This window comes from Mirounga angustirostris, unplaced genomic scaffold (assembly GCF_029215605.1).
Source record: "Mirounga angustirostris isolate CCGP_5_RB_7025 unplaced genomic scaffold, mMirAng1.0.hap1 SCAF_13, whole genome shotgun sequence".
NCBI lineage: Eukaryota > Metazoa > Chordata > Mammalia > Carnivora > Phocidae > Mirounga > Mirounga angustirostris.
In genome coordinates this window covers 93,524,153-93,546,171 of record NW_026991721.1, presented here as the reverse complement: position 1 = coordinate 93,546,171, position 22,019 = coordinate 93,524,153, and the positions used below count along the sequence as shown (strand labels likewise).

The following is a 22,019-nucleotide window of genomic DNA, read 5'->3' as shown; positions in this document are numbered from 1 at the left end:
CTGCTGGCAATTGCTATGCCCCTTATTTCCCCCGAGCCTCAGTCTCCTTGTCTGCAAAATGGGCCTAGGATGTTCGTGATGAGATGGTAAGAGGCAAAGGTCGTGAAAGTGTTTGAAGAATGTGGCCTTGGGCCGTAGAGGCAGCCTGCGGCAGGGGTGCTGAAGAAGGCTGGGGGCAGCGAGGGCATGCCCCATGGAGGGGTGCTAGAAAGATGGCTCAGATGTGGGGAGAAAGTCAGAGGCTTGGTGAGCGGGTAGGTGGAGGGAGGGTGAGCGGGCTCTGTCTTCATCCCCTGACCTTTCATCTGACATCTCTGGGCCAGGCTGTTTGTGGATCTGAGTGTTGTCTTCTTCCCGGCCTAGAGGAGTTATAACTCTTGCCCTAGAAATAGATCTTCAGCCCGTGGCATCAGGAGACCCCAGCTACCCCCGACACCACTCACTGCCTCTCAGCTGCCCATTCCCTTGGCAGAAATAAGGAATCGGACTCTTGAAAACCTGTTTATTTGTTGTTCATTGGGCCTCTCTGACGGCCATGTGCCCTTTTGGGTAAGAGCTTCCCTTGGGGATCGTAGGTCCCCCGAAGTCGGGAACTGGGCTCCCAGCATCCCCCTGACAACATATAGCCTGTGCAGAGAGGGACTTGTGGGGCAAGAGATTGCCAGCTCACCCCTGCACTGGTCCATGTCACCGCCGGATGGAGGAGGACGGGAGAGGGCAGCTCCGAAGGGTCCTGCGGAAGCCCGCTCCACGGACCCAGGAGGGCCTGAGGGTAAAAGCAGCCTCGTCAGCTATTGGGGTGGAAGGCTTCTCCAGAAAGGGTGAGAAGCCCTACACTCAGTTCTCGTTTTTGTTTCCTATACCATGCAAAATAAATGTGAGGTAAAGAGGGTTTCAGGAAAAGATCCCGCCCTCCCTTCCTTCCTTAAATATTTATTGAGCAAGCTGTGTGTGCCTTACGTCATGCTAGGACACCGAGTGTGAGGAGCATGTCTCCTGCCCTCTTAGGAACTCACAGTCTAGTCAGGAAGATGAAGCAACTACCCAACAAGGCGGTCAGATAGGGCGTGCAGGCACCGAGGGGGGTGCCGTAACCATTCCGGCCTGGGTGGAGTCCAGGAGGGCAACGTGGAGGAGGCGGCCCAGAGGTGGGCCTTGGGCGATCGCGGGGATCTGGAGAGGTGGGAAAGGTCGGAAGCACATGGTGAGAACAGAATGGGTTCAGGGTCGTGGTTGGTGATCTGAGTGTGCATCCTGGCTGTACCACTGAGTATCCACGTGGTCTCAGACCAGTCACCTTCCTATGTGAGCTTCAGTTTCTTCATTTGAGAAATGGGGGCAATCACGACATCTACCTCACAGGGTTGTTTGAGGATGCGGTGAACTACCGAGCACGTGGGGCCAAGCTGCTCCAGAGGACGCACACCTTTAGGAAATGGAGGCCATTGCTGTTCCTAGGACCGCCGGTTCCGCTCTCCGCCCTCTGCCCAGTCGTGCCCTCCCAGCCTCCCCACGGCTCTCTTCTGGGCCATATATGCACCTGCTTATGTACTCAGGCCCTTGGCCACTCCCCTCCCCCAAGCAGAGGAGGCCAGAGCACCTCAAGCAGGGGTGAATTAAATCCAGCTTCCCTCCTGCTCTGCTCCAATTGTCCTCTCCGGCAGAAAGTAAGTTTCCCTGCGAGGCCGATGCTGTTTGTCTTGACAGCCCCAGCCACCTCTACCTCCCTGACGTCCCCCCCGCATGCTGGGTGGCTGGGGAGCTGGCCTTTTGCGAGATGAGGGGGGCTGGTCTGCCCTCAGAGGCAGCGTCTGCCCACCCCCTCTGGAGCCTGACATTTTGCCTGCACCAGGCCAGAGGCCTCTGTGCTGATTGGGCCCGTCCCGGCGGTCCTGGTGTTAATCTAGGGTCATGAGCCTGCAGGACCCGCTGTGGACTCAGGTGCAGAGGACCCCGCCTGCACATGAAAAGCACCTGGTGTTTGTGTTGGTGGGAGGGCCGCCTTGGGGCCCGGGGCAGCTGCCCTTCCCAGCCGGGGTCTAGGAGCCCACTGAGCTCGTTCTGCCCTTCCCTGGGAGGGTCACAGGCTGCAGAGTCACTCCTCTTTCCAGCCCGTCACGGCCCTGGCCCTCGGCTGCCGCTCACCTGTCAGCCTCTGGGGTGAGCAGAAGGCCCTGCAGCCCCAACGTGGGAGCTGAGCCCCTCGGGAGTGGGCAAGCCAGGCCTCCCGGGGCCTGCTCTTTCGCTGAAAAGGTTGCCTGGCCACTTTGTGATGCTCTTCTGAGAGTGTTTCTGAAAGAAATCGAAATGTGCCTGAGGAAGAACGGTGAATCAGAATCTCCTTCGCTTGTGTGTGTTCCTGGCAGCCCGCTGGGAAGAGGGGGCAGTCGGGACTTTGAAGCAATACTTCCGCCAGGGCTCTGAGCTCGCAGCCCTCTCCACCCTCCCCGCACTGCATCTGAAGAGAAGCCGGCTCCTGACTCTTCTTCCCCGGGCGCCGGGCTGTGTTCGGGGTGGCTGGGACCCTGTCTCGGGAGCTTCAGGTAAGGGAGAGACTCTCAGGAGCGAACTTGTGTTACGGTCCATGAGTCCACATCGCGTTGAACACAAATGAGCTAACGATTTGCTCCAGGCCCTTTCGTACAACACCACTGGATGCTGGGGAAAGGCAGTATAGGATTCTGGGAAGTACACCGACCAGGGTTTTGGGGTCTCGGCTGTGGGATCTCGGGCAGGGCCCCTTCTCTTGCTGGGCCTGCTTCTTCATCTGTAGGATGAGAACGTGTGCCCAGGTGACCTCCGAGCTCTTGGAGAAGCGCTCTGCTTCTTACCTACCTCTGCAGGAAAGAACGCGGCAGGGGCCGGGAGCGTTGGATGGTCTGGCTCCGGGTCCCAGCTCTGTCATTTTACAAGGTGGCTTAGCCGGTCTCTGCCTCAGTTCTCCTGTTTGCAGAATGGGAATCATCCCAGCACCGGCCACTCCGGGCTTCTGTGGGAATTGGTAGAGATGCGCAGAGCGCCTGGGACTCCGAGACAGCACCTGGAACGTGTCATCTGTCATGTCTGCTCTCGCATTGTCACCATGCCTTCCAGTTCTGACAGTGCTGGCTGTGAGGCTGGTTGGGCGTTCCAGAACACTTTTCAAACTTTAATCTGCTCATGAATCACTTGGAGACCTTGTCAGAAGGCAGATTCTGACTCAGTAGGACTCTGAAATGGAGCCTGAGGAGGTGCATTTCTCACAAGCTCCCTGGTGATGCTGTTGCCACTTGTCCCTAGGCCACGCTCAGAGTGGTCAGGCTGCAAATGCACGGCTCGGCCATCGAGGCACAGGGTGGGTCCGTGTGTTACCCGGGGCCAGGGCTCCGAGTGGGATGGGAGCCAGGTGGGGTCCAGGAAGAGATGTGACCGGCCTGCTAAGTTCAGCAACCCTGCCATCAGAGGAGAGAGAGAGCAGGCGGAAGCCTCTTGGGGGGTGCCATGAGGTCAGGAGAGGTCTTCCCCGCTGATGTCATGAGAGTTTGAAGATGATTCTTTTTGTGAACTCATTTTCTCATAATTTAGAGCTGATTGTTACGATTGCCTCATGAGTCTTGGGCTTGTCTCTCAAATTCTTCTGAAAGCTCTTTGAGGATAAGGGTCTGTCTCCTATTCTTCTTCACCCCAGAGCTCCCAGAATCTAGGTGGGCTTGTAAGAGGCAGGTGGGACACACCTGCCTGGAGCCCCAGCCTTGGAGCTTGGTGGGGTGGGTGGGGGCGTGAGGATGTGGGCTTTGGAATTGGGTGACCCCGACTAGTCCAGCGTCGTCATGTGCTGTCCAGCAGCTGCCGGGGGCACGTGTCTTTCCTTCGGCAGCCTTCTGCATCTGGAAGGATAGAGATGGCAGAAGCCATCTTAGAGATTTAGCAGGATTAAGTGAGACGAAGGATGGAAAGTACCGAGCTCCTGGGGGGCTTCAGTACCCAGCTGCTCGCATTCTGTCCTCTTTATCTCCATTCTGTGTCTTCATCCGTATTTTCAAGCTGCAGCATGCCTTCTTGGAATCCTGGAGCAACTTAGAACTCCATGCTCATTGCCAAGGGCATCACTGTGTGGGCCAGTCCTACCTCCGGGTTAGCTCTAGGCCGTGGAAGGTCTAAAACTTGTCCCTCCTTTCCTGAGGGTCTCTCCCCCTCCTGCCTGCCTCCTGGTCATCTTCTTTTATTTTTTAACTTATTTAAATTCAGCTGGTGAACAGAGTATTATTATTAGTTTCAGATGTAGAATTCAGTAATTCATCAGTTGCATGTAACACCCGGTGCTCATTACGCCCCCTGTTCATCTTGCCGAGAACTTTGGTGTTTCAGGAATGGTGTTCAAGTCGCGCTGCCCAGCGAGTCCTGGGGGCGGGGTGGGGGAAGCTCCTGCTGAACTCCGTTGGGGATTCCCAGTCCCCTGTAGCCCTCTGCACTACCACTGGCAGCCCCCAGAGGCCTCTGTGTGTTCATGGTGAACAGGCCTTTCTGCAGGGCCCCCGGGGCACCCTCATTGTGTGTGCCGGGAACGGGGCATTGCTGAGGGACACCTGGGTTGGGGGAGTTGCTGCTAATGCCTTATTCCTTGCTCCTGTCTGTAACCCTCTTAGAGTTCCCACGTGGTTTCCTTCTTCCTCACATAGAACCCGGGAGGCAGACCCACTATTTCGCAGATGAGGAGACCCAGAAGTCACCTGGTTCACTCAGGCATGCAGTCAGATGGTGGCACCTCCGTCCCCCGGCTCTAAGTGCCTTGCCTTTTGCCGTGGGTGACCACTGTCCACGGGGCCACCAGCATAGTGGCGAGGATGAGCGTCAGCCAAGGGCACTGTCTGTGCCGTAACAGCGATTTCCCAGTCTTCTTGGCCTGAGCCTTCACTTAGGATGAAATGCCATCAGCAGGGTAATTATCATTATTGGCATATTTAAAGTGCTTAAATATCGGGCGCCTGGGTGGCTCAGTTGGTTAAGCGACTGCCTTCGGCTCAGGTCATGATCCTGGAGTCCCTGGATCGAGTCCCGCATCGGGCTCCCTGCTCGGCAGGGAGTCTGCTTCTCCCTCTGGCCCTCCCCCCTCTCATGTGCTCTCTCTCTCTCATTCTCTCTGTCTCAAATAAATAAATAAAATCTTTAAAAAAAAAAATAAAGTGCTTAAATATCTGCAGCCATGTTGGGCTTGCACAGCTCCCTGAATCAGAGAGGTAGCAGCTCGGGGGGCCAGTCTCGGGAATCGCAGTCCTCCCTGATTAGGAGCAGAGAGCAGGCCGTCTTCGGGAATGGCCCCGTGTGTGTTTGCGTGTATCGGTCTGAAAAGTCCTTTTCAGCACATGGCCCCATGTCTGAAGTTAGGCTGCCGCGCCTGTCGGTGGGGTTCAAGTAGGGAACCGAGAGGCTGTTAACTTTTATTATTTAAGAGAGAAATTCTAAGCATTAAAACTGTACTGATATAGCTGTTCCAAGTAAAGAGGGACGTGAAAATGATATGTTTCCTAGGGGGAAGGGGAAGGGCTGTGTTGGGGCCTGCAGGGGGGCAGGGCTGGGAGAGGGTATGCGAACTTCTCTCCCCTCTGCTGGCTTCGTGGTGGTTGCTGGGGGGAGCCAAGCAGAGACAGAAAGGAAGCATGGCTGGGTTTGGAGATGTTTTTGGGAGAAGTGCCCCACTTGCAGAACATCTACCATGAGGATGTGCAGAAAGGTCACTGTGAGCCTCTTTGCTTATGCAGCTGAGTAGCTGTGAGCATGTGAGGGTTAGGGATAGCTAGCGTTGCGGAGAGCAGTGCAGGCTCTGGAGGTGGCCAAATGTGGGTTCGGACCCCATTGCTTCCGCTTGAAAGCTCTGTGAGGTCAGAGCAGCAGCTCTGCTGCTTATTCTGCACCTTCCCGAACCCCGTCTCTAAATGGGGCTCTTTAGACGCGCCTTTCAGAGCGATAATGTATGCGAAGTACGTGGAGTGGTACCGGACATGTTTATAAGTTCCCTAATAAATGGCAAGAGGTAGACTCTGGTGCCCTGTGTTTGATGGCAATCTCTGTCTCTCTAAGGTGGTTCGAGTGGTTGTCGTGGAACATGACTACTAACATTCACTGACACCTGACTACGTACCAGGGCCATGTCTGAGGTCTCACAGCCCACAGAAGGTGGAGGTGAATCCCACCTTCCCAGGCGGAAGCAGAGGGAGCCCAGAGAGGCCTCCACCTGTCACACAGGGTCTCCTCCTCCCTCAAGGGTCCTGCCCCAGCCGGCTGGCCCTTCTGGAAAGAGCCCTCCCAGGTGCGAGATGCCTGGCCCACCAGCCTGTCTTCCCCAAGAGGCACTTCAGAGAGAGTCTTTGTTCCCCTGGGGACCTATTCAGGGCAGAGTCTGTTGCTATGTCTGGAAAACCCACTGATCTGGAGACAGCGGGTTTGGGAACAAAGTCGGGAGCTCGGGAGAGTTTCCTCTCCAAAGCTCTCATGAGACCCTCGTAGGCAGGAGGGGGCAATTGCCCACTGCCAGGGGTTTCTCTCTCTCTCCTCTCTGCCAGTCTCCTTGCCCGAGCCAAGCCTGGGAGAAAACGGAGCAGTGAGACCCGGGGACCTCGAGCAGCCCAAGGGGTTTGCTTTCAGGACTGAGAAGACGGGAGGCCAGCAGTGGGCAGCAAGGTGTGGCCAGCAGCAGTCCCCACGGAAGCCTTAGGTCCTGGTCCTCACGATGCATCTGGCTCCTGCTCTGCTTGCTGTGAGTTTTTGTCAGAGATCACACACCTAACCATTCCCACGTGCTCAGAATCGGGGAAATATTTGGATAATTCTTAGAAACACGATAGAGCTGCCCAAAGTACACCCAATCAGCTATGTAAATTAAGAGCTATAGGTCAAAATCCTGTTTGTTCTTTGGCAGTATAAAGTTGCAGAGTCCCTGGCAAGCCTTGCACGGACACACCCATGACATCCGCCAAGTCCGCATCTGTACATTTCTGTCGCCGACTCTCCTTACCTTGGGACTGACCCCAGGGCCCCCTGCAAAAGGTGCCTCCCCCCACTGTGGCTCATGCTGCAGGAAGAAGCAGGACGCTCAGCATGTCCCACGGCCTTTGGATTAAGCGATGGCGTCAGGTGCGTTGAAGGTGCTGGGGAGGTGCCCACCACCCCACCGCTTAGATCTCTCTGCTCCTGCCTGGCAGTGGTTACTATTTGGAGTTCAGGCAAATCTGCTTTATTAAAAAGGAACTCCCTCAGGGAGGGGTAATACTATTGAACTGCTTTTAGTCATGGACAATTTAGTGTGAATTAATTAATCTGATGCTTTCTGGTGTGACTGTAGATGAAGAGGTACGTTGCAGATTGGAAGAGGCATAGGGCCACTTGGGTGATTGAGAGCGAGTAAAAGAATGGAGCCAAGGGCTTTGAAGACAAGCAGATTCTCTGCTTTGCCAGCTTATCTCTTATTTGCCTTAAAATTTTTTTTAAATGTAAACTTTTTGGTGGAAGTCTATCCAGTGTACTGACAAATGAAGAAATCATAAGTGTACAACTTCGATTTTTTTGCAATGAACACACCCTTATATCCAACACCTGGGTTGAGAAACCGCACAGTTGACCCACTCGGACCCCCCATGGTCCCCATGATCCCAAGGTCTCCACTGTCCTGACTCCCAGTACCAGAGATAAGCTTTGCCTCTTTCTGAAGCGCATGAACATGGAATCATACAGCATGCATCTTTTGTGTCTGGCTTCCTTTTGTTCAACGTTCTCTTTGTGGGATTCATCATGTTGTTATAGTTTGTTCATTTCATTGCTGTGTTCCATTGTGTGAACATACTGCAATTTATCGATTCTGTGGTTGGTGGCCGTTGGGAAGTCCAGTTTTTGACTTTCATGAACCGTGATGCCTCGAATATTCTTGGACATGTCTTTCTTATTTCTCTTTTACATCTCAGGTTAGATGGTTTTCTCCTGGGAACCCTCCTCCGACTTCCATCTCCAGGGGAGCTTAGGTGCCCTGTGTTTGCCGCCCGCCCCCCCCATGGCACTCTGTAGTACTCCATGAGGGCAGGACTGTTGAGCAGTAATATTTTCAGCTCCTAGGCCAGTGCGTGGCGCTGAGTAGATGCTCAGAAGTGTTGGTTGGATGAATGAGTGAACAGATTTTATGTAGATCACAGTTTTGCCCGGGGCTGGTCTTTATACCAGCTGGTCTAAGAAAAGCAGCTTAAGAAAGCTGTACTGGGGGGGCACCTGGGTGGCTCAGTCGTTAAGCATCTGCCTTTGGCTCAGGTCATGATCCCAGGGTCCTGGGATGGAGCCCCACCTCGGGCTCCCTGCTCGGCAGGAAGCCTGCTTCTCCCTCTCCCACTCCCCCTGCTTGTGTTCCCTCTCTCGCTGTGTCTCTGTCAAATAAATAAAATCTTAAAAAAAAAAAAAAGCTGTACTGGGGTGTCCTGGGGACCAACCAGGATTCCTCCCTAGAGACAGTGTTGCAGGGTGTCCTGAGTGTCCCTGAGAATGGGATGAGTCCAGGACCGTGGTCAGAGGTGTCTGGCTGGGCAGGAGCAAACTTCTCTGGAAGTTTCGCAAAGACCCAGAGACTAAACTGATGCAAAATGAGCTTCTGCCCCCTCTGTGTCTCGGAGGGCCCTGATGCTCTGGGCTGCTCTGGACATAGGCCTTTGGTAGCCAGCTGGGAGGGAGGAGTCATGAAGAACAGAAGAGAATAAAAAGAGGTAGGAAGGAAGGGAAGAGCGAAAGAAGGAGCAAGAGGGAGAGCAGACACATGAACAGATATTTTTCCTTTCCTTTCTGGAAGCAAGGCATGGGGACAGCCACACAGGCATGGAGCCTGTGATCTCAGGGGGAAGCGAGTGACCTCGTGTTTGGGCTGTATCGTTTTCACTAGCAAGTGACAAAGTAGAAGCAGGAACACAAGCCTGTAGAAATACAATGTCAGGGTGCCCTCATGGGATGGGCTTTTCCTCCCCCCACCTCGGCGCTTGGCAAACCTCTTCTACAGGCAGAGGAGCTTCTCAGGCTCGCTGGCTGAGCGGTGTTGTTGGAGCAGGTTATTCTTTATTCATACACCTTTTGCTGAGCTGCATAGCAAATGTGCTGTAAATTTCAGTGCTTTAGAGAGAGAGCCTGATACATAAAACAGGACTACCTCCCCTAATATCACAGAGGCTGGTCAAATTCCACATACATCAGAACTATTTGGGGTGCCTTCGCTGTGTTTCCGCAGGAAACATAACTTCTTGAAGAAGATCCACACCCAGAATAATTATTGCTCAGAGTGATCTGAGGCTAAAGCTGGTTTAATCTATTCATTTGGCTCAGCCCTGTATTTTCCCTAGTGAGGAGTGCCGGAGTGCTCTAAGCCCACACTGCAGAATGCTCCTTCTTTCTCCTGGGCCCCTTGGTCTGCGGAACCACACCTCCCCCACTCCCAATTATCTCGTTCCAGGTGACGGCATCTACATCCCCGTGTTATGCATGTATTTTTATTAATTTAACAAGTATGGAGTACTTACTGTCTGCCAAGCCCTCTTCTAAGCTCCTTAACAAATGTTAATTCACTTAACCTTCACAGCTCTATGAAAAGGCACATATTTTTAACCCCATTTTCCTAATAAGGGCAACAAGGCACAGAGAGGTTAAGTAACCTGCACAAGATCACACAGCTAGTTGGTGGTGGAGTTGGAATTTGTCCCCAGCGTCCGCGTTCTTCATTACCATGCTCTGCCGTCTCTCAATTGTGTCTTCTAAAGTGGCATGAGAAGCAGGGGCCTGCCTTTTTTCAGGAGTGAGAAACAACTTTCTGTGCCTTTGTGAACATTCTCCCTCTCCAAGATGGCCCCTTGACCTTAGAAGAGCAGAGGGTCAGCCCCTGGGGAAGAAGTCACAGGCTATGAAGTACACCTACCCAAAGGCTCCGCTGAATCGGGAGCATCACAGGTGGAAAGGTGACCTTGGAGCTTAGGCCCAAATGGTCTGAGCTCTAGATGGAAGGATTTCAAGGGCCTGCTGTTTACTCTCTTCTTGCTCGACATGCATACTACAGGTGTTCTTGGCATCTCGAGGTTTGCTGTCCCTTCCTCCTGATTGTTGGTTCCTCTGTTCTCCCGGGGTGGGGTGTCATTCCCCAGACCTGCCCCTACCTGGCCTCCCCTGCCTCTCCCCTCGTGGCACCAGCGTCCACACAGGTGCTCATTCTAGACGCCTTCTTCTAGAGTAGTCATTCTTCCTTCTGGTTTCTGCATGATCTGGGTCTGATCACTGTCAGCTCTACCTCCTAAAACGGTCTCAAATGCAAACATGCCTCTTTCTGTACTGTCCTGCGTTAGTTCACGTCATGCTAGTCTCTGGCCAGCACGCCCATCCAGCCGATAGTCCCAGACTCCAGACTAAACCCTCTCAAACTATTCAGGTTGCAGCCAGAGTGATCTTTCTATAAGTAATTCTGATAATGTCACTCGTTTACTTCTAACCCTTCAGTGGCTCACATTACCCTTAGGATAACATTCAAATCTCTTAGCATGGCTGCCAAAGCCTTGGATGGCCAGGTCCTGCCTCCCTCGGGGCATCGTTTCTCACTGCGTTCAGATCCCTAAAGACCCCTGTTCCCTCCTCCCACCGCTCCCCTTCCCTCTGGCTGACTCCAGCTTAAACATTCTTGCTTCTGAGGAGTCCTCCTGATGCCCCTACTGTGGCATGCAGACCCCTTTCCGGTGTTCCCACGGCAACCAGGCCACACTTCCTCCATGATTACACTGTGCACCTTATATGTGAATTTGATGGCTGCCTGTGTGTTTATCTGTTCTGCATAGTGTCTTGGTTCCCAGCACCTAGTGCAGCGCTGGTTTGTGGAGGACAGTAAAAAAAAAAACCCACCAAAAACCGCCCCCCCAAAACACACAAAAAAACCCTGAAACATTTTAATGAGCGAATACTACATGAAAAGGGCATTGACCAAGCAGTCAGGAGACCTGGGTTTTAGAACCTGCTCAGGCACCAATTCTTGACCTCGATTAAGTCCGTGTTGCCTCTCTCAGCCTCATTTTTGTATCTGTGAGCTTAGGAGCCTGTTCTAGGTGATTTCCAAGGTCCCTTGCAGCATGGAGATTCTGGGATCTGTCTTCACCAAGAGTTTGGTTTTCCCTGACTCAACTCTCCAGGCTGTGAGGACCCACCGTCCCCGTGGCCCTTCGCCATGTTCGTGTCCCTTCAGGGTGTGCTGATAAGCAGAGCCTGGCTTCCAGGCTTCAGCTGGGTTCTGACATGGCCTTGGGTTCTCCTTGCATCCCGGACAAGAACGCCTTGAAATTCTCTGATGCCCTTCTTCTCACTCCATCTTGTTTGCTGTCAGAACATTGTAAATAGGGAGCTTCTAATGTTGCCTTTGTGTCTGAACTGTCACTGTAATCAATAGGCAGTCCTCCCATCTCCATGCTCCTGAGGCTGCCCTTCCCCCAGCAGATATGGGAACTCCTGCTGGCCACAGCCCCCTCCCCAGAATACACACGGCCTCAGCACTCTGAGTGTGCAACGTTAATACCCATTTACTGTTCAGAGGTTTCTCCTATTCGTTCAGCACCTTTATTGAGTGCCTGCTGTATGGCAGGCATTGCTTTAGGTGTGTTGGACGCCTAAGGAACAAAGGAGACCAAATTCTTTCTCTTGGGGAGCTTACATTTTAGAAAGCATGTGTCGGGGCAACCCATATAAATAAGAAACATAAAGAAGTCAGCAAATTACATAATAAGCTAGGAGGTGGTAGGTGTTATGGGAAGAAAGGAAAAGTGGAATGGGGAGGATGAAGGCCTCCCGAGACTGGGAGACTGGGAATCAAGGCCCAGAAGAAGGTGAAGGCATGTGCCAGTCTTCTGGGGGAAGAATGTTCTAGGCAAAGGGCAGGACCCATGCAAAGGCCCCTAGGTGGGACCCTGCAGGGAGTGCGCAAGGAACTGCAGGGACTTGGTGTTGCCCTTCAGAGCGCACTGCTGGGTGCATAGTAAGTAGGCCCACCACCAGGCTTTGTGGGAGGTCAGAGCCCTGGCCGCTGGGCCTGCAGACAGACAGGCTACAATTAATCAGAACTGTGCCATGTACTAAATCTTCTCTGGCCCCGTGGGAGAAGCTGGTGGGTCTGAGTCAGACAAACTGTTTGCATCCTGGCCCGTCGCTTATTAGCTTTGTGATCCTTGGAGAATCACTTACCCTTGCTGAGTTTCTCTTTCTTCGTCTTTGCAGGAAGGAGGGTTCTGATGAGGGCCTCAGAGGGTTTTTGTGGGACCAGATGGTGGAAGCACACGGAAGGGGCTAAGTCACCCATATGCGCATGGCGCAGAATGGGTGCCCAGGAACGTTAGTCCCCGGGACACCCCTCCCCTAGCCTTTGGGCCAGACATTTATTTTCTCTGAGCCTCAGTTTCCTCTTCCAGAAACAGTGTAGTCATTCCTCTGCCGCCGCCTGCCTAGACTCATAACTACCAGGTCACACGGTGTGGATAATAGTACTTTCAGGGGCTCCGTGTTTCTGTGTGTCTGCACAAGGGTACGTGCATATGCATATATACGTGTGTACGATTGTGTGGGTGTGTACAGCTCGACAGGACACAGGTGGGTTTCTTTTTTATGATTCATAAATGCTTCAAGGACAAGGACACTGTCATTTCGTATTAGACCTTATGCTTCCACACATGAGGTGCTCAGTAAATCCTCGTGGAATGAATGAAATCATGCTGATGAAAATGTTCTTTGCTGGATTAAATGTGTGGACCCGAATCGGTAGAGCTGTTTGCTTCTAGGTAGCAGGAATGTGGTGCCCTTGTGGATTATATTTGGAATATATTTACTGGGGGCTCAACTATGTGCCAGGCACCGTCCTAAGCACTTTATACGCATTTCTCATTTAAAACTGCCAACAGCCCTATGAGGTAGATGCTGTTATCATCACCCAGACTGAGAGGTCAGTGTCTTGACCCCAGCTAGTAAATAAGGGAGCTGGGATTGGAAGCCAGCCTTGCAGAGCTGATGTACCTGCCTGCCCTTCTGATAGCTTCCTGAAGCGTCACTGCCCCCCTTCCACGGTCTGATTTCTCAGGAGGAGGAAGAGGAAGGGCTGCCCTTGCAGCCAGGGCCCGGAGGGAAGTCCCCGCTTGTAAAGGCACTTCTCAGGTTCTTGGCAAACATTTCCAGTAGAGGGGGGAAAGAGGAAGGGCTCACCTCTTGCCTGCAAGAGACGGTGAAGATGGTCAGAGACAAGGCTTGTTTTCTGCTGTGCACCTGAGTTTGTCCCTTTCCTTTCGGCTTCAGAACATGTTAAGATCTTGGTGGGACTATGAGAGCCTTGGGCTCCATGCCTCCCTTTTAGATGCCGAACACCTGGCTATGTGTGTACGTACGTGCACACATGGTACATAGTGTATGTCTGTATGAAGGGTACACGTGCGTGCTGTGTGCGTGCATGTGTGTATCTGCATCCTTCGACACCAGCATCATGGTCCTTGCCTGGGCCATGCCAGGGCATCACTAGAGCTCTCTGCCTAGTGGCAGCACTGCTTTGTGTCTTGGCTGTGTGACTGCCCGGCCCAGCCTGTGCCCAGTGACGGATGTCTGTGCCTGTCTCTCCTTGAAAGAGTGTCTCATGTCATATTGGCTTTTCCCTCACTTGCCACCAATGCCTAATAAACGCATGCCCAGTGTATGGATGAAGAGCTGAATGGTCTTCATGCCACCGTGGCCCTGTACCAGCTTCGGTGAGTGCATTGTTCTACCCCTGATCGCTCGTGTGGGGGTTACTATCAAGGAGGGTGCCTTCCCGTGGGGTGGCGTACTTGGCCATGCCAGACATCCTTGGCATCCAAGCTCACGGAGAGATATCAGGCAGCGTGGAGCTGACCCAGCTGTTCTTCGCTTGCTCTCCGATCTGTGGAGGGTGCTGGGCTGGACAGCCAGCTGTGGTCTGCTGGAAGACCTTTCTTCGGCAGTTCTGGAGCATTCCCTGTCTGGTGCCTGCTAGCTTCCTGTCCCCTTGCCTGCTGGCTTCTCCTTGGGTCTGTGTGGAGAAGGAAAGCCTTGGGAAGTCGTTTAAAATGTTCCCTGCCTGCTGTGTCCCCCTGTGCTCAAGTTCCGGGCAATTACCCTCCTGCCGGGTTTTGTTGCTGAGCACAGCAGGTGGGCCTTGTTTGTAATCCACTTGCACCATTAACGCTGGGTTAGCACCATAAGGGCGACTGATCCACTCGGTGCCCCCAGCCCCAGATGCCACTTGATAGCAGGTTGTTAGATTGGCTTGGGGGTCGAGGCATTTCAGAACTCCACATAATGTGTTTTCTCCAGTTGAAAGCAATGAGAAGCTTGATCTATTGGCAGTCACAGAGCACACCCCATCATCCACACTAATGGGAAATCTGTATCCAAATGCCAGTCCCCTCCCCCCAAATCTCGGTGATTTGGCTCTGGACAATAATGGCAGTAGTCACAATAACACAGTAATGGCTCTCAGTAAGCTCAGCATCAGGGCAAGCATGGCAAGCTTTCTCTTTGTAGCCACAGCCAAAGATCACGGGGAATCTTTGAAAGCAACCTTAGGAAGATCTAACATTTTCTCCATTTTTGTGGGTGGGGAAACTGAGGCTTGGGGAGATGACTCACTTGCCCAGAGTCACTGAGAGTAAGAAGCAGAGCCCCGACTCAGGGAATGGTCGGAAGCAGACACAAAGTTGTGCTGTTAACCTCTGCCTTCCTCCTCTGGGAGGAATTACGTGGAGTTTTGTGAATGAAGATGGGGGGCAGGCGAGAGATCTCCCAACCTGCCATCCTAATTATTTTTTTTCCTAGCATTGATATTAAGATGAGTCACTGAGTAGGGGAATGATGAGTAGGATTAAAACATCCTCTATAGATTCACTTTTATTAATTAATCATAGATTTATTGAGCTCCAGCTAGGTGGAAAACATTGTCTTAGGTGTTTTATAGAAAACAATGATAAATCATTCATCTGTTCCATCAGTCTGAGAGATGGGGAGTCAGACATATTCTAGGACAAAAGACAGGGAATAAAATGTTGGGGATGGGGGTGGAGGAGGTAAGCAGGAACAAACCCCAGAGATCGATTTAGAAGAAAATCTTCCTGACTTTCTGATTACATGTTATGAAAACATTTTTGGACACATAATGTCCCCTTTGATTTTTGAACAACCCTGTGCCCGTTTTATGGACACCTAAGGGGTGGAGAGGCTGCAGGACCCGACTACACCATTATCCTGCAGGGAACAGTGGCCAAACCAGGTTTGAAAGCAGGCCTCCTGACTCCAAGTCCAGACTCTTCCACAGATTCCCTCCCCTTTGGGCCTCGTCCAGGTTCTGCCGCATGTTTGATGTCCCATGTCCTGCCGAGGCTGGCTTTGGGGCTGCCTGGGGCTCTGCTTTCCTTGGAGACCCATGAAGTCTGTGCTCCTGCCCAGTGCTTGGCAGCCCAGAACCTTTTTTTTCCAGTCATTGGGCAAACCCTAATGTTTAGGCAGTGCAGGGACCGTTCCCTTCAGGGTGCTGACGAGTGGCCCAGAAATGCTGTGAGGGGCCTGGGCAGGCCCAGCAGTCAGTCACTGAGCACTTGAACCTGAGGTGTTATTAGCCTCACTATACAGAGCAGGGGGACCCAGGCTCAGGGGCTTAAGTAACATGCCCACGTCTTAGAGCCAGTCATTGAGAAAGTTGGGATTCTTTATTGTTTTTTAAATTATGAAGTAGATTTCTTAATTGAAAAAGCAATCCAATCTCTTAAAATGCACACAGAGAATGCTTTAGAATGAAAAGCAAGTCTCCTTCCTACCCTGACTGCCATTCTAGAACCCTCTCCAGGGGGCAGCTGGTCAGCAGCCAGTGACTGTTCTCTGTCCCTCACGGAGCCTGGTGCCAGGCCTTCCCAAGTAGACAGCTGTCAGTGCTAACAGAGCTGGATGGCAGGGAGGGGCGGATGGACCCTTCACAGGCTCTTCGGCAAGTCGCAGAGTCTGTGCTTAGCTTGGATGACCCCCGTAGAATAAGTTCAATTGCTTTGCATCTTGAAGGGGACACCACTTGCTTTGCTATGCACCTTTATTTTACCATATCTGGTTTTCTTCTCCTCCTCACCCCCCACTCCTCCTCTACCCAGTGCCCAGGGGGCCCATCCTGGGCTTCCCCAAGGAATGCACACACCTAGGGAGGGCTGCATTGGCCCCTACTCTGGCTAGGACTTAAAAAAAGAGGACGGGGCCTTGCTTTCTGACTGTGGTATCAGAGACACCAAAAAACTAATATGTACGTGAAGTGACTATGGACAGGAAGAGGCAGGAAGGTCTCCACTTGGGCACGATGGAGCCGGGCCAAGGGGTGGCTCCGTGTCTGCGACCTGCTTCTTTATCACTAACATCGGAGCACTTTCCTCTGGCTTTGACCTCAGTGAAGCTGGAGATTGTCTGCGTACCATCATCCATAAGTCTATAGTAACCCATCTCTGGCTTCTGATCATTAAATTCTGATGTACCTGCCCTCCCGCATCACACAGTGCTCACCCAGCCCAACCGGCTCTTTGCAGATCTCCTTAAGGAAGGCTGCAGTGCATACAGCCTCACTCTGGGGCATGGCCAAGCCTCTCCAGGACGCCCCCTCTCCTCCCAAACGCCCAGACAGATCCTGAGCGGCAGGGGGGGAAGACCTGTGTTTATCTGGAAGTAATTAAAACGCTATCCTTAAAAAGCAGTTTCTCTCTGCATCTGCCTCGTCCCCTGCTCACTCTCTATTCCTCTGTGGACACTCCTGCAAGGTCTCTCTACTCTGAATGTGTTACCAACAGCTCCAGCACCAGGCAATTTTATTTCAAAGCCTCAGCTCACGTGGTCTCTGCTAGGAGCTCATCTCCCCCAGGGCCCAGCCTGGTGGCCTCAGATAAATGCCAGGGACATTTTTCACCATCCCGAGCCAGTCTTGCGCTTCACATCTGACCCCGGGATCCTCTTCCCACCTCCCCCAGCTCACTGAGGCTTGTGATTAAGTCCCCATCTTCTCACCTCTAACCACCTCCTTTGCACTGGAAAGGAGATCCGGATGCTATGCTTTCCTCACCTTGTCTGGGAAGATGGCTGGGTCCAGTGCGAGGTTCATAGAGACAGTCAGCTTTAGATGCAGAACTGCATCCAGGACCTGGGGGCGCCTAATGAGGGAGACTGGATGTAAATACAACAGATGGAGAAGATGTTTCTGCTTTCCATCCTCTTGGACTCCCTGCCATTTCCAAAACATACTGTGCTGGCTCCCACCAGAGGCCTCTGGATCCCCTCCGTGTCATTCCTCCGTCTGGGATCTTCTCCCTGCCCACCCTGTCCCCTTTGAGAGATCTGGCTAACTCAGGTCAAACCTTTTGTCTTCAGGGAAGCCTTCCCTTCCCACCACATGATGTCCCCCTGCCACACACTCCGTAGTATCCTGTACTTTTCCCTTCATTTTCTGTAATTATGGCCTCCGGTTTCCTGGATATGGGATTGATCTCCCTCCCCTGACTATAAGCTCCAGGGCCTGAACAGTCCCTGGTAGTAGGCGCTCAGTAGAATTATTTGTGGAATGAATAAAGCATAAATCCCGTAGTGCTATTAAGTATATTTACATGCTTTGGCCAGTCTAGAGGAAAGGAACAACATACACCATTTTGCTTAGAAAGCACTTTACTCATCTGCGAAGTAATGCTCCACTCATTTTCCCATTTGGTTCTCTTAGCAACCCTGTAAGGGAGATGGTAGAAGTACAATTTCCCCATTTTATAGAAGAGAGGTTAAGAGATGCGTTCGAAGTCAGCTTTCCACCTCCAGTCCCTGGTTTTGCTCCTCCACGAGGCTGAGTCTGAATGAGGAAGGAAAACTAACTTCTTCAGAGAAAGCTTCTGGGATGGGGTTGACTTGGGGCAGCGTTTTGGGGATGGGAGGGCTGTGCAATATTATTGGCGAGAGGCATGAGAGGCTGTCTTGTTGGGAGAGGATGTGGATGTGGTTCCAGGTGCCTGTGTATAGGGCTAGAGGGAAGCCTGAACGGGAGGGTGGAGAGAGGAAAGAAAGAAATTCACGCTGACTGATTGCATTACAGCTAAAATCTGTTGCAACAACTTTTCAAGGGAGGTGCCATAGTCCATGGTTCACGTTTGTGGAAATGGAGCTCTCAGAGCTTAGGTGACCAGCTTAAGGACACAGAGTGGCCGCTGGGATTGGAAGCCAGGGACGTCTGCTCTGGCCTCTGGTGAGGGGCAGTTGTTGAGAAGTGGATTGAGGTCTTCAATCTGAAATCTATAAGGGGGGTGGCTTGAAGGGGAAAAGAGACAGTTTATTCCTCATGTCCTGCTCACTAGTGTCTGAGAAGGGGGGACGGCTATCCCTCGTCACATGTCCCGAGTGCTAGCAGATTCCTGTGATTGCTGTGCTCCCTGAATACCATTCCCCAATATCAGGCCTGGGCGGGGCCAGCCACCGCTCTTCAATATCCTGATGAGTCAGACCAGGTCCAACTCCCAAGCCAGTGCAAGCTGCCTTTGGCTAACCTGCCACATTTTAACTCATCACAAATTCCTGGGTGCATCTCCTGATGGTAAATCCTAAAAATTGAGGACTCCCAGGCTGATCATTTGGCCAGGGGACACTCTCAGACTCCTTTCTCTGTTGCTTGCTTCCCCTGATGTGAAAATTGTACAGATGGGCCCTGGATCGACTTGGATTTGACCACTCTTCTTCAACATCATGATAATCATTATAATCACATTCCAACGTTTCCTCAAGTACCAACTGTGTGCCAAGTTCTGGGATACAGAGAGAAGGCACGTGTAGAGAATAGTGAGTAAGAACTGGTCTTGGAGCGGGTGGCCTGTTATTCTCGTTGGCCAGCCAGCCGACCTTAGCGGGTCTCACTCAACCTTAGCATCTTCGGTTTCCACATCTACAGGTGGAGAAAGTGAGAGAATCTGCCTGACAGGGCTCTTCTGAGGAGCACCGAGGCTGAAATAGTACTTTGCACATATTAAGTATATATTCGGTAAATGTTAGCATGAAGTAGAATTCCTAGAGCTGCAGAATTACACCACTTAGAAGAACTTAGAGATCATCTAGGCCAATCCCCTCATTTTACAGAACAAGAAACTGAGGCTCAGAGAGGTTATCTCCCAGAGCCCGTGAACACCTGGGTCCCTGCCTCCCAGGACAGGCCTGGGTCCCGGCATCACACTATTTGCCGGGGAGATGGAAAAACATACACGTGCTGCCCAGCTGTATCAGGCCCCGGAGGTTGATTCTCCCTCAAGGAGACCACAGGGTCTGGGGTGGCCCCGCTCCCCTGGCCACCCTGCCATGCTGCCACCCTGCATACTCCGTCCAACCTGCTGGCTGTTGCTGGGAGTGTCTTCCAGCCGGCGGGGTTGGGGGGGGGGGTTGGAACAGCAGAGAAGCCCACATCCATTTGTCTTGGGGAACCTGGAGCGTCATGAGGAGTAATCAAAATCTTGTTGCCCACAGACGAGAGAAAACCTGTAATTAATCTGGCTGCCCCTCTGATTTCCTCTGTCATCCCCCCACCACCAAACGCCGTCCGGCGGCTGTCAGCTGCCTCTCGGACCCACCCCGGAAAATCACGATTAATAGTGTAACAGCCCTATGAGGACGAGAGAGAGAGAGACGGGGAGAGGGACTGCTGACAAATCAGGAGAGGGGAGGCCGTTTAGCACAGCTGGGCTGGGGGGTCCGGCTCACTGCCTGAACGCCATCAGCCGGCGACACGCTGTGCTGTGTATATGAACCGGCGTGGGTTGGGGATCCACAGACACTTCCTGAGCCTCTACTCAAGTGTAAGCACCACAGCAAAGTGTGTCGGGAAGATACGTGGGTAGAAGAGATGTTCCTCGGCTCCCCAGGAGCTCATGGTCTGGTTGTGGAGAGAGGACATAACTAAGCACAGGGTTAAATAACCACTCATGCTGGCCTTGCACAAGGCCTGTTTGTGGCCGCGGGGGGCGGGGGTGCCCGGTCGCTGTTCCTGGTGCTGAAGGCCTGGCCGAGAGCTGGAGGGAGAAGGGCCTGCCCTCACAGAGCCTGAGCTCAGAGTACAACCGTGGAAGTGGGCCAGAGATGTCTGGAGACTTTAGGGATCCTCTGGCTTGAGGAGGCTGCCCCGACCTGAGATTCTGGAAAAAAAAAAAAAGGGGGAAATTAGGTTCTAATTAGGTTCTTCTTTCGGAAGAAGTGGGGACGAGCGTTTTTTGGTGTTTGGGTGAGGAAACTGCCCTGGGGCTGGTAAGCAGGAGAGCCAGCTTGCCCCGCAGCACGTCCTTCCGGCGCTCGGGACAGTGGGCAGTCAGACGCTGCCCGCCACCATGGACGCTGAGGGCCAGAGCTTCCCGGCACAGCCTGTGCTGCAGAGAAATGGGGTCTAGACTGTAGGCTCCTTACGGGCAAGGACTCCAAATGGAAGTCATGGGTGAAGACTTCATACTGCCAGAGCCTTTTCCACGTATGTTGTCTGACTGGATTCTGTCATTATCTCCACAGATATTTTTTGAGTGCCTACTATGTGCCAGCTAGTGCTAGGCATTGGAGACACAGGTGGAAGATCCCAGCGTGTTCCCCGCTCTCCTGGTGCTCATCACCCTGAGAGGTAGGCATCGCTGTGCCCATGTTACTGATGAGGAGGTGGGCTGTGAAGGGAGTAAGCCGCTCAAGAGTGTTCCCTCAGTAAGGTCCAGAGCCACCTCCAGCCTGGCTTCCGTCCTGGCGTGGCCCGATCAGGAGAGCTACCCCACGTCGTCCAGAGCAGTGTCTTCAGTGACACGGGAAAGGGCTGCGTGGCGACTCTCTGCCTTCCAAGTTCCCAAAAGTCCAGGAGTGAGGCCCAGCTCTGGTTAGGTGGGGCCAGAGACCCCCAGAGAGCCAAAGCCATGCTTAGGTGCGTGCTTTGAACTTAACTTCTGCCAGAAAAGAACAGCACATGCTTGCTTCCCTCCCCATGCTGTGCCCAGATCCACATCGTGATGTCCCCTTAGATTGTTTGAACCACAGCAAATATACAAAATGTACAAGTCAACTGGCAATTTATTTCATATTGGTGTAAACTGAGCAAACATCTTTTTTTTAATTTTTATTTTTTTTAAAGATTTTATTTATTTATTTGAGAGAGAGAATGAGAGAAACAGAGAGCACATGAGAGGGGGGAGGGTCAGAGGGAGAAGCAGACTCCCCGCCGAGCAGGGAGCCCGATGCGGGACTCGATCCCGGGACTCCAGGATCATGACCTGAGCTGAAGGCAGTCGCCTAACCAACTGAGCCACCCAGGCGCCCACATCTTTTTTTTTTAAATGGCCCCTTTATTTTTTTTTAAGTAAACTACCCCCAACATAGGACTTGAACCATGACCCCAAGACCAAAAGTCGCATGCTCTACTGACTGAGCCAGCCAGACGCCCCAGCCAATGTCTTTTGGATGCCACCTGTTAATATTTTCTTTTGGCCAATATTAACAGAGCACCTACTACGTGCCAAGTAACATGCTAGGTGCTTGTCATAGTCCCTTCCATCACCACTGATGGTTCTGTGGGCAGACAGCATCCTCCTAGCAGGCTGTGTGCCCTAAGGAAGAATGTTCCAGGTGTGGTGGCAGCCTATGGGGAAGAGATCACAGAAAGCCTCAGAGGGGAGGTAATGCAGCAAGCCTGCAGAAAACTGTTTCTAGGCCATCGGGTTGAGACCACATCCCACGTGGAAGCTCACACAGAGCTGGCATATTGGGGAAGTCGGGGCTCAAGCTCCGCTGGAGCGTCCAGTGCAGTGGGCTGGGTGGTATGGACAGATGAACAGGAGCCAGGTCATGAAGGGTTGGCCTGTGGACTGAGGAGTTTGCCCTCGATCCCGGAGGCAGGAGAGAGCAAGGGGAGACTGGGCCTGGGTGTGTCATTATCATTATCATGTTTGCATTTTAGTAAGAATCCCCGCCACACAGCTGAATGGAGAACCAGCCCGGGAGGG

General features: G+C 52.6%; 1 protein-coding gene across 7 annotated transcripts in view; it reads left to right on the top strand.

Annotated features, from left to right (window-relative positions):
- GRIK4 (glutamate ionotropic receptor kainate type subunit 4) overlaps positions 1 to 22,019 on the top strand; it is a 424,832-nt gene that overhangs the window by 98,923 nt on the left and 303,890 nt on the right. For 5 of the 7 annotated variants that reach the window (XM_064577326.1, XM_064577328.1, XM_064577327.1 and 2 more), the window contains one exon: positions 20,551 to 20,656. The exons of the other annotated variants lie outside the window; for them this stretch is intronic. The gene's annotated coding sequence lies outside the window, so the exon portion shown is untranslated. The remainder of the gene's footprint in view (positions 1 to 20,550; positions 20,657 to 22,019) is intronic. 7 annotated transcript variants of the gene reach the window in all.